This window comes from Zalophus californianus, chromosome 12 (genome assembly GCF_009762305.2).
Source record: "Zalophus californianus isolate mZalCal1 chromosome 12, mZalCal1.pri.v2, whole genome shotgun sequence".
NCBI lineage: Eukaryota > Metazoa > Chordata > Mammalia > Carnivora > Otariidae > Zalophus > Zalophus californianus.
Genome location: NC_045606.1, coordinates 85,301,432 through 85,313,726, shown reverse-complemented (window position 1 = coordinate 85,313,726; position 12,295 = coordinate 85,301,432). Strand labels below are relative to the sequence as shown.

The 12,295-nt window shown below is 42.8% G+C and overlaps 1 protein-coding gene and 1 pseudogene across 1 annotated transcript in view; one reads left to right on the top strand and one right to left on the bottom strand.

Annotated features, from left to right (window-relative positions):
• PODXL (podocalyxin like) overlaps positions 1 to 12,295 on the top strand; it is a 48,870-nt gene that overhangs the window by 23,631 nt on the left and 12,944 nt on the right. The gene's annotated exons all lie outside the window — the stretch shown is intronic.
• Positions 8,135 to 9,383, bottom strand: LOC113911787 (annotated as a pseudogene).

The following is a 12,295-nucleotide window of genomic DNA, read 5'->3' as shown; positions in this document are numbered from 1 at the left end:
TTATTTATTTGAGAGAGAGAGAGAGAGAGCACGAGTAGGGTGGAGGGGCAGAGGGAGAAGCAGGCTTCCTGCTGAGCAGGGAGCCCGATGCAGGGCTCGATCCCAGGACCCTGGGATCATGACCGGAGCTGAAGGCAGATGCTTAACCACTGAGCCACCCAGGCGCCCCTTGTGCTACCTTTTATGTCAAATACCAGTTTAATTGTTTTGTCTGTTTTTCTCCTGGGTTATTGTTTTCTTATATACAGAAGTTTTTTTTTTTTTAATTTTTTTTTTTAAGATTTTATTTATTTATTTGAGAGAGAGAGAATGAGAGATAGAGAGCATGAGAGGGAAGAGGGTCAGAGGGAGAAGCAGACTCCCTGCTGAGCAGGGAGCCCGATGCGGGACTCGATCCCGGGACTCCAGGATCATGACCTGAGCCGAAGGCAGTCGCGCAACCAACTGAGCCACCCAGGCGCCCATATACAGAAGTTTTTAAGAAATATATTTTAGGAGCGCCTCCATGGCGCAGTAGGTTAAGTATCAGACTCTTGGTTTTGGCTCGGGTCATGATCTCAGGGTCCTGGGGATCCATCCATGGGCCTTTGGCTCCGTGTTCAGTGGGAAGTCTGCTTAAGATTTTCTTCTCCTTCTGCCCTTCCCCCCACTCTCTCTCTCTCTAAATAAATAAAACCTTAAAGAAATATATTGTAGATACGAATCTTTTATGATTATATATGTTGTAACTATCTTCTGATTCTTTTTCATTTCCTTTTGGTTTCTTTTTTAAAACCTTTTCTTTTTAAGTAATTTTAGATTTGCCAAAAAGTTGCAAGGATGATACAGAGAGTTTCATGTACGTTTCCTTTAGCTTCGCCTACTATCACCCGTCTTACATAACCATGGTGCATTCATCACAACTGACAAATTAACCCTGGTACGATACTATTAACTAAACTACAAACTTTATTCCCGTTTTACCATTATTTCCCCTGATGGTCTTTTTTGTTCCAGAATACATTGCATTCAGTCAGCATGTCTCCCTAGTCACTTCCAGTCGGTGGCAGTTTTTCTGTCTTTCCCTATTGTTTATAATCTTGCTGGTTGCTAAGAGTACTAGCCAGATATTTTGTAGAGTGGCCCATCAATTTGGGTGTGCCTGCCTGCTGTTTTGTTTTTTTTTTTCATGATTAGACTGGGGTTATGTGTTATTTATTTTTTATGGAAGTAGAGTTGACATACAATTGTGTATTAGTTTTAGGTGAACAACACAGTGATTCAACAATGATATACATTAGGAAATGTATATTAGGTTGCTCCCTAGGTCTTTTGGACTTGGCCCACTTCTTTTTTTAAGCACTTCTTTACTTTCTGGCATTACAAAAGATGTTCCAGGCTCATCTTGAATTTTCCCTACATCAGCGCTAGAATCAAGCCATTTCTCCAAGGAACCCTGGTTCATGTCTTTGGAGAATGGTTGGGGATCCTTGATACCGCTGGTGTGTCGCTGCTTCTAGATCCTCTCAGTGGAGTGCTAAGAAATAAATGTTTGTGTACTCACCCCTGTGTACGCACGTTCATCTGTATATTTCTTTGTCTATCTGTATGCATATGTTAACCCATGAGGTCATAGTGACATCTGTCACTAATCAAACATCACAGGGTTCATGTAGCTTCCTCGCCACCTGCCTTGCTTATTTGCAACTTCTTTCTCAGATAGTGAGAAACCTGGCTTATGTTATTCATCATTTATTCTCTTATTTACCAACCTTGGTATACACATAATTTTATTTTATTTTATTTTATTTGTCAGAGAGAGACACAGAGAGAGAAAGAGAGAGAGAGAGAGAGAGCACAAGCAGGGGGAGCTGCAGGCAGAGGCAGAGGGAGAGGCCCCCCACTGAGCAAGAAGTCCTACGCGGGTCTCGATCCCAGGTCCCTGGGATCATGACCTGAGCCGAAGGCAGGCACTTAACAACTGAGCCACCCTGGCTTCCTCATAAAGTAGATTTTTAATTGACAACCTCTACTCTCCTGAGGAAGAAATTTACCCCTTTGAATACACTTATTTTTGTCTTTAGCTTTATAGTACCCAGCCAATAAACTATTTTTCAGTTACTTTGGTCAACTGTGTTCCCCCATCCCTCCAATGAGGTTATGTTATACATTTGCAACATAACTAAATTTATTTTCATAGTCACCCATTACATCCTAGGGTTTCCTGAACATTTCAGTTATTTTTTTTTCTAAATTTGCGCTATGTAAAGTTAATTCTTTGGTGTATTCGATTCTATGGGTTTCAGCAAATACAGTCTTGTATCCATCACTGCAGTACTACATAGAACAGTTCCAGGGACGCCTGGCTGGCTCAGTCCATGGAGCATGCTACTCCTGATCTCAGGGTTGTAAGTTTGAGCCCTGCAGTTGGGTGTAGAGATTACTTAAAAAAAAAAAAAAAAAATCTTAAAAAAAAAAGAACAACAGTACCATTGTCCTAAGTCAGTTCTTCTTTCCCTCAACCACTGACTTCTTTTCTATTCCTACAGTTTTGCCTTTTCCATAATATCGTATAAATGGCCTCAAACACTTGTAGCCTTCTGGCTTCCTTCACTTAAAATATCTTTTGGATTCATCCCTGTAATGTGAATCATTAGTTCCTTTTTATTGCTAAGTAGTCATTGTATGGATTTTTTTCAATTCCTTTGCTGAAGGTTTTATCAATTCCTTTGCTGAAGGATATCTTGGTTGTTTCCAGTTTGATGATGAATAAAGCTGTGATAAACATTTGCATATAGGTTCTTGAGTGACCACAAGTTTCTAGTCCTTTGGGGTAAATACTAAGAATGTACTCCCTCGATGGTATGCCAATTGTATACCTAACTAAAAGAAACTGCTACACTGTTTTCCAAAGTGGCAGTCCTGTTTTGCATTCTTGCTAGCAATGTATAAGAGCTCCTGTTTAATATTTGGCCTTGTCAGATTGTTTTTAGCCATTAGTAGGTGTGTAATGGCATTGCAGGGTAGCTCTAATTTGCATTTGCCTAATGACATTGAACATCTTTTCGTATGCTTATTTGCCATCTGTATATCTTCTTTGGTAATTTTTCCTTATAGATCTTTTGCACATTAAAAAAATTGATTTATCTTTTTATTGTTCAGTTTAAGTTATTTAAGGAGTGCCTCCCCCCTTATTGAACTGGCTAGGACCTAGTACAGTGGTTGAATAGGAGTGGTGACAGAGGACATCCTTGCCTTGTTCCCAAATTTAAGGGCGAAGCATTCAGTCTCTCCACATGAAGTATATTAGCTATTGGCTTAATTTGAAGATATCATTTATTAGGTTAGGAGAATTCCCTTCTATTCCTAGTTTGCTCAGATTTTTTATTTTTTATTTTTTAATTTTTTTAAAAGATTTTATATATTTATTTGAGAGAGAGAGAGACACAGCGAGAGAGGGAACACAAGCAGGGGGAGTGGGAGAGGGAGAAGCGGGCTTCCCGCCGAGCAGGGAGCCCGATGTGGGACTCGATCCCAGGACCCTAGAATCATGACCTGAGCCGAAGGCAGACGCTTAATAACTGAGCCACCCAGGCGCCCTTGCTCAGATTTTTTAAAAATCATAAATGAATGATGAATTTTGTCAAGTGATTTTTCTGCATATATTGAGATGATCATATGGTTTTTCATTTTGTTGTTAATATGTCGAATTGCTTTGATTTTCAAGTACTGAATTAGCCATGAGATGAACCTTGCTTGATCATGATGTATTACCCTTTTTATATATTGCTGGGTTTGATTAGTCATTAGGGAAATACAAATTAAAACCATAAGAGGATACCACTTCATGCCCAGTAAAATGGCTGTAATGAAAGACAGATGATAACAGTTGTTGCTGAGGAGGTGGAGAAATTGGAACCCTCATCCACTGCTCGTGGGCACGTAATATGGTGCAGTCACAGTTTGGCAGTTCCTCAGTGCTAAATACAGAGTTACCATATGATCTAGAAATTCCACTCCTAATTATATATCCAAGAGAAACGAAAACATATGTCTACGCAGAAACTTGTACACAAATGTTCGTAGTAGCATTATTCAAATGGCCAAAAGTTGAAACAACCCAAATGTGCATCAACTGATAAATGGATAAACAAAATGTGGTATGTCCATACACTGGAGTATCACTCAGCAATCAAAAGAAATAGAGAACTGACACCTGCTTCAACATGGGTGAAACTAAACTGGAAAAAGCTAGTCATGAGAGACTCTTCATTGTATGTCCAGAACAGGCAAATCCACAGAGACAGAGGTTAGATTGGTGTTTGCCCAGCACGTGGCTTTTCTTCTGCTGTGTCTTCAGTGTGAGGATTTGTGTTAATCTAGTGAGGAGTTGGGCATCATTTAAAACTTGTTGCATCACAGACTGCAAATTCCCCAAGTAATACCTCTGTTTGTCTCCCTGTTTGGCTGTAAGTCTTCCCTTTTTGCTGCTCTGCAGAGACTCTTTCACAATTCCCTCCAGCTGTATTCAGCTTATTTTTTTTTTAGATTTTATTTATTTATTTGAGAGCGAGAGAGAACGTGAGCTGGGGGAGAGGCAGATGGAGAGGGAGAGGCAGGCTTCCCGCTGAGCAGGGAGCCCAACCTGGGGCTCGATCCATCATGACCTGAGCCAAAGGCAGACTCTTAACTGACTGAGCCACCCAGGCGCCCCTTTTCAACTTATTTTTACTTCACACTTGCTGTTTGCTAGCACTTTGGGTTAGTGGCAGGGAGAAGGACATTATCTGATGTTTTGCTTAAACGTGATTCTTACAAAGGCGCTGGAACCTGGGGCTTGAGGGTGTGGCCGTCATTGGTGCTCTGCCGCTTTTCTAGAAGTTATGCTGGACTTAGCACGTATCCCTGCCCTCCCCAGGGGTAAAGAGCTTTTTTATTTTTCCTGTTCCCTTTCCCAGCTGCAGTGTGTTTCCATGAGTGCCCTCAGGCTAAAATTTTTTGCCTTTCTCCTGCAGTTAATGCTTCTGTTTCCTAGAAGAAATAGGAGAGATGAATCTGGGCAGGGTCTCATTGGTGGCTGTCATTTTCCTTCCCAGTTTGGGTGGGTTTCCACCAGTGTCCTCGGGCTACAGACTTTGTTGACCTTTTCCCTGAAAGTAAGGCTCTTTTCCCCTAGGGGGCATGGGGCTATATGGAGTTTCAGCAGTGCCCTCTGTTTTCTTCCCCTAGCCAGCCCCACGGGGGAACTTTCTCAGGGTTCTCCCCAGGCTTCCTCATGAGCTCCTGGTAGGGATCCTCAGGGAGAGAGCCTACACAGGGTGGGGACCTTCGCGAGTCAGCAGCACCCCAGGCTTCACCGGTAGCCCATAGTCAAACTTTAGCAATCATTAGTTTTCTCACCGAACTCTGTCCCGTGCACACAAGTACTTGGGTCTCATTTCTGCCTGCAGTTGCCTGTCTCCACTTTTCAGGAGAGTTGTTTGCCCACAACCTCAGTTCTCCAGTGGTTCAAGAAAAGTCATTAATTTTCTGTTTCTCCAGCTTTTTTCTTGCTGTAAGGGTGGGAGCAGTGTTCTTTCCAGCTCTCTGTTCTTGTTGACTGAAACTGGAAGTCCTAGGGTTCTTTTTTTAAAAGATTTTATTTATTTGACAGAGAGTGTGTGAGAACGCATGAGCCAAGGGCAGAGGGAGAAGCAGACTCCTCACTGAGGAGGGAGCCCACCGTGGGGCTCGATTCAGGGCCCTGGGATCACGACCGGAGCTGAAGGCAGACACTTCACCAACTGAGCCACCCAAGGTGCCCTCCTGGGGTTCTTTTGATGCACACAGATTCTTCATTTTGATGAAGCCAAATTTATCAGTCTTTTTCTTTGGTGTGTACTTTTATGTCTTGTTGATGGATCACTGTGTATGAACTAGTTCTTTTAACAGACACACATATTAAGGCCGAACAGACTGCTATAGAGAAGTTCATGTAAAAGGCTAGAATTATTTGATCCTTGAATCCAGGCTTAGATTTCCTATTTGAGAAAAGTGTTAACTACCGATTCAATTTCTTTATGCATATAGGACAAATTATTATGTCTGTTTCTTCTTAAGTCACTCGGGTAAGTTGTATTTTCTTAGGAATGTGTCCATCTAATCTTCAAATTTATTAGCATTTGCTCATAATAGCCTATGCTATAAATGTCTTTTATTATTTTTATACCTCGTATTTTGTATTTATGCATTCTGGGTTGTTTTCCCCTTTGATCAACCTCACCAAAGTCTTTACTATTTTATTAGTTTTTAAAGAAAGTGTGTTTGGAGGCATCTGGCTGGCTTAGTCAGAGCATCCAACTCTTGAGTCATGAGTTTGAGCCTCATGTTGGGTGTAGAGATTACATAAGAAAAAAATGAGTAATAAAAAAAAAATTTCCTATATTAAAAAAAGGAAAATACTTTTTGACTTTGTTGATATTTGCTATTGTCTTTTGTTTCCTGTTTCACTCATTTCTGCTTTTATCTTTATTATTTCATTCTTCCTATTTTGGGGGGGGGTTATTTTGCAGCTTTCCATTATGAAATTGAAAAGTATATACAGGACCAGAATGAGCAGGTCCTAAGGAAGTATACATTGTAAATTGCAATGTGGCTCATGCCCGCAGCATGCCTATTTCTGCCCATACTGCCACCTTTCCCTCAACTCATCCCCAAAGGTCCCAAAGAGAATAGTTCCCTGTGATCAGTTGTCTGAGGAGTGAATAAAAACCAAGTTATGTTTATGTGTATAATATGCTGGAGCAGGCAAGAGTGGACTGATGTGGGATAATAGCCCTGTTTAGGGGAGACACTGAAGTATAGTAAGGAAGGAAAGTTCTTCCAATGGGCAAGACTTTGAATAGTATATTTCATGGTCAGTTTTTTGTTTTGTTTTGTTTTGTTTTGTTTTGGGGGGTTTTTTAAAGGCAAGCTATACTGAGGTGAGGATCTGACCAGACTCACAGGTAGTAGCTAATGGTTTTTGAATAGAAGGTTAGGAACTCAGAAGGAACAAGAATAGGGAATCAGTGCAAGGAAGTTTATGGATGAAGCATATGGATGGACCTCTTGGGATAGATCTGGAATGCAAGGATTTTTATCTCAGTCTTTAAACTTTTTTTTTTGTTGTTGTTGTTGTTTTAAGATTTTAGTTGAGAGAGAGAGAGAACACATGAGTGGGAAGGGGGGGAGTGGCAAAGGGAGAGGAAGAAGCAGACTCCCCCCTGAGCAGGGAGCCCGATGTGGGGCTCGATCCTAGGACCCTGAGATCATGACCCGAGCTGAAGGCAGTCGCTTAACCGACTGAGCCACCCAGGCACCCCAAGATTTACTCATCTTTCTATGACTCCTACACGCTGCTACATAATGAAGCAGGGAGGAATATGGTTGGAACCCAGAGGATACCTGTGGTGCCTCCTAGCCCTCTTCCTGACAGCATCCCTCAAGACTTAGACCTCTCAAATGAAATCCAGTATCCAGTACTAATGGTGTCAGTGATTCACACTGAATAACCCATGCTCGGTGGTTGCAGAAATGATGTCCTGACCACACACTTTCAGGAGAGGAGTCCTGGGTATGGTTTTTGACGTGAGCCTGAAGATACATTTTTTTAAGATTTTATTTATTTATTTGAGAGAGAGAGAGCACAGGTGGGGAGGAGAGGGAGAAGCAGGCTCCTCGCTGAGCAGGGAGCCTGATGCGGGACTCGATCCCAGGACCCCAGGATCATGACCTGAGCCGAAGGCAGACATGTAACTGACTGAGCCACCCAGGTGCCCCCTAAGCCTGATTCTTTAGCCATCTTAAGTGATTCTGTTAGCAAAATTATTATTATTATTTTTTTTTTACTGGCTGCTTGGAGTTTATTTTCCACTTGGTGGAAGGCACGCAATTACAGGGTGTCAAGAAGGCTTGCATGTGGCTTGGATAGTAAAGAGTGGGGTTCTCTCAACTTCCTTTTTGGTGTTTTGCTGTTTTGATATAAAAGAACCCAACTGCAGAAAAAAAAAAGAAAAAGAACCCAACTGCTTCTGCTTGCTGCAGCCTGCCTAGTCTCCAGCGGGGGTGGGGTGGGGTGGGGAGGGGCTCTGATGAGCCTAGTGCCTCCTGAAGCCTGGTGGCTGGTGGTGGCCACTCAGGATTGGGGCCCCATGTTGGCTTTGCTAGGCTGGCCACCAGGCTGCTTCCTCATGGTTTCCAGAGCCAAGTCACAGGTGATCGTGCTGCTGGAGGCCTGGGGAGATTGCAAGCGTTTTGGGGACTCTAACACTGTAGCCATGAATGGGAGAGTGGACTTCCCGAAAAAAAAGCTTGCCCACCAGTGATTGGGTCGGCTTGGGGAAGCTGGGGTGGTGAGGGATGGCTTCCCCAGGATACTCTGCACTTCCGCAGGAGCTGTTCCTGGAAGGGAACCCAGGCGGTGCCAGCCATAGCTGTGGGTGGCCGCGAGCAAGCCACTGGACGAGGTGGCTGCCTTGCTATTGTTTGTGGGCTGGTGGAAACCTCGGCGGTGACACCCCCCGCCCCCGGCCTCGGCGTGTGATCATGGGTGGTGGGGACAGCGATGCTGGGCACAGAGCCCATTTGCAAAGAAGACCATAGAAAGCCACTCCTCAACCGAGGGGCACACAGGGTTCCATTAGTTGATTTCTAATGTTTGAAACTAAGAACCCTGGTTTTTATAGTGAAATAAGTGGGGTTGGGGGAGCAGATTATGAGGTTGAATAGTGTCCTCTCCCGAAAGATGTGTTCAAGTCCTAATCCCCAGTACTTAGTACCAGCAAATGTGACTTTATTTGGAAATAGGGACTTTGCAGATATAATCAAGTTAAGATCATCCTGGGTTAGGCCATACTGGATCAGGGTGAACCCTAAATCCAAAGTATAGTGTCCTTATAAAAGGGGAGACACACAGGGAAGAAGGCATCCATGATGTGACGATGGAGCCATAATTGGAGGGAGAGATATGACAGCAAGCCAAGGAATACCAAAGATTGCCACAAAGAAGCAAAGAAAGATTCTTCCCCAATGCCTTCAGAGGAAGCATGGCCCTGCTAATTTTGGATTTCTAGACTCTAGAACCATGAGAGAATACATTTATGTTGTTTGAAGCCACCTGGGTTTTGGTCATTTGATGCAGCAGCCTTGGAAACAAATACATATTTCATTTAGGGTACCCTGAGTTTGTGGAAAGAGTCAGTCCTGGGAATTGGATGAGTGGCTGGCTGTGTTCTCCACTGTGGTGATTTGACACAGGTCATAGTTTGCTGAGCCTTGAGGTGGGGTGTTAGTGGGCTGCCCCTAAAGAACACATGATTATTAGCCCCTGTCCAAAATTCCTTTCGTTAGATTATTCTGATTACCATGGTGGTCCTGCCATCCATTATGGTATTACACCCACATTTTTTTCCTAGAAATGGAATTCTACTCTTGTCTCTACTGCTACCCAGGGAACCTGGTGTCCATCCCCACTGAAATCAGCATTATCCCCTACTAGCGCCCCTCACCAATGAAGAACAGCCACAACGATCTCTTAGAATATGCTACTAGTCTCCTCAACAATATCGCAAATTTAATCAAATGCAAGATACTATCAATGATAAGATGGAACTATTAATTTTATGAACCACTTAGAAAAACAAAAGAACACTGTCAAAGTGTGATCTATAGTAACTTATAAAAGATCCTCATTTCACAGACATGAAAACATGTGCATCTTAGAACTCATGAAATATAGTAGTTCTCGGGCACCTGGGTGGCTCAGATGGTTAAGCGTCTGCCTTCGGCTCAGGTCATGATCCCAGGGTCCTGGGATCCAGTCCCGCGTTGGGCTCCCTGCTCCTTGAGAGCCTGCTTCTCCCTCTCTGTCTTTCATGAATAAATAAATAAAATCTTAAAAAAAAAAAAAGAAATATAGTAGTTCTCAAAGCCTTGGTGAAGCAGGTGTCATTGGAGCTCTTCTAAGGAAAAAAGTGTGAGTGAGCAGATTACACATGATAAACCATTCTTTTTTTAAAAGATTTATTTATTTGAGAGAGAGAGAATGAGAGAGAGCGAGCACACGTGCAAGCAGGGTGGGGAAGGGGCAGAGAGAGGGAGAGAGAATCTGAAGCAGACTCCATGCCCAGCACAGAGCGCAACGTGGGGCTCCATCCCACAACCACAAGACCATGACCCGAGCCGAAACCAAGAGTGGGGCAGCTTAACCACTGAGCCACCCAGGCACCCCCATGATAAACCATTCTAACACTTGTATCTCTCTAAGATTTCGGATTTCTTATTATTCCAGGGAATTTTTGGCAACTTAACTTTATTTAATGTAGCCTATGATTGAGTCTAGGTTTCAGTTCACCAACTAAGAAAACAATTAGAACTACTACTTTTTTTTTAAGATTTTTTATTTATTTATTTATTCATGAGAGGCAGAGAGAGAGAGAGAGAGAGAGGCAGAGGGAGAAGCAGGCTCCCAAGGAACAGGGAGCCCGATGCGGGACTCGATCCCAGGACCCTGGGATCATGACCTGAGCCAAAGGCAGATGCTTAACCATCTGAGCCACCCAGGCGCCCTAGAACTACTACTTCTCACTGCTTAAGTCAGCATATTGAATCTAAAATCTCTGGTATGCCTACCCATAGTGATAGATTCAGCCTGATATCATTACCCGTCCTTGATCTAGCACACTCATATTGTATAACCATACATATTTGCTAGAGTTATTACAGATATTTCTGTGTGTAAGCCTCCTTCTGGGGCAGACTCTGTATTTGTCTTTCTGGGCACCCTGGAGTCTGATTATTGTTATAGGTTTGGAAAAAGTGAAGAGTTGAAGAGATGATGAGGCGATGTGGCATTCTGTGTCAGTGAGCTCAGGTGAGCCTATTAAGAGTTTTCAAGCAAGGCAGGAATGGCATCAGCAGGCAGGAGAGCAGCAGTTGAGGATATTGGCAAAGTGAGCTCCACTGCAGATTGAGACTTATGGATACCCTGATTCATCTGCATCCTCTCATATGTCACCATTACAATTCCCAAGGTCCTTTTCACATGAGAGACCTGGTGAAGTTATGAATTAAACTAACACTGTAACTTGGCAACTCATGGGATCAAACTTTTACATTTGTCTTTTGGTCTTATCTGCTCTTCAACTGCAAACAAGAGATTCCTTTATTGTAGTTTCAGAAAGCCTCTGGTTTTCAGTCTGTGCTTTGATAGTAGGATTTAGGAATTAGAATTTGTTGTCTTTTTTTTTTTTTAAAGTAAGGTCTACGCCTACCATTAAGGCTTGAACTCATGACCCCAAGATCAAGAGTTGCATGCTCTACCAACTGAGCCATCCAGGCCACCCCTGTTATTCTCTTTCCTTAAGCCAGTTTTCACTGGTAGTGGTTTTGTCTCTTCCAGGGGATATTTGGCAATATATAAAGACATTTTTGTTTGTCACAACTGGGGAGAGATGTGTGTATATGTTACTTGCATCTATTGGATAGAGACCAGGGATATTGTTATGTATCCTATAATGCATAGGACAACCTTCTATAACAAATAAATATCCTAGCCAAAAAAATGTCAGTAGTTCTGAGGTTTAAGAAACCCTGTTTTAAGCTATTCACCACAGTAAGAAGTGACCACCTATTCCACATCCCCTAATTCCTCACATATGCTGGTATCCCCCTCAGCAATCTCATCTCTTGTCAAAAAAGTATTATGACATGATCAATTATAAGAAGCACCACTATTTTATGACTACTAAGAAGGAAAAACCACTGACAAACCATAATAGTACATTGATTTTTAACACATATCCGTTTATGTGTGCCCTTCATACTCTTCTGTGTCAGCAAATACCAAAGCCACTTCATGGGCACTTCATTCTAGATGACAGGTGATAATGTGACTGCTTCTCTACAAGATGCCATAGGATACTAGAGTCATGTCCCCTAATACTTGCAGAATTCTGCTTTTAACCCCAATAAAGCCCAAAACCTAATCCTTGAAGTCCTGTTGCTTACAACCACTCCTGATACAAATTTCTGCTTTTCAGCAGCAAAATTGTGTGTGTGCACGCACGTGTAAAATATACTGGGTTACTGTGTAGCTTATGGAGGAACCGGGATTGCTGGAGACCACATTTAGGGCTACTTTTAATATCACCCCAAGTTAGGCTATAGAAGTGGTCCAAAGAGGCTGGTGCTGCTCAGCAGTGCCAAGCAGTAGGTGCTGTAGGGCTGGCTGTGGATCCTCACTCTAGCTAGCGTCCCCTCCGCTGCTGCTTGCACTTGAGCATGATGTCACGGTTAC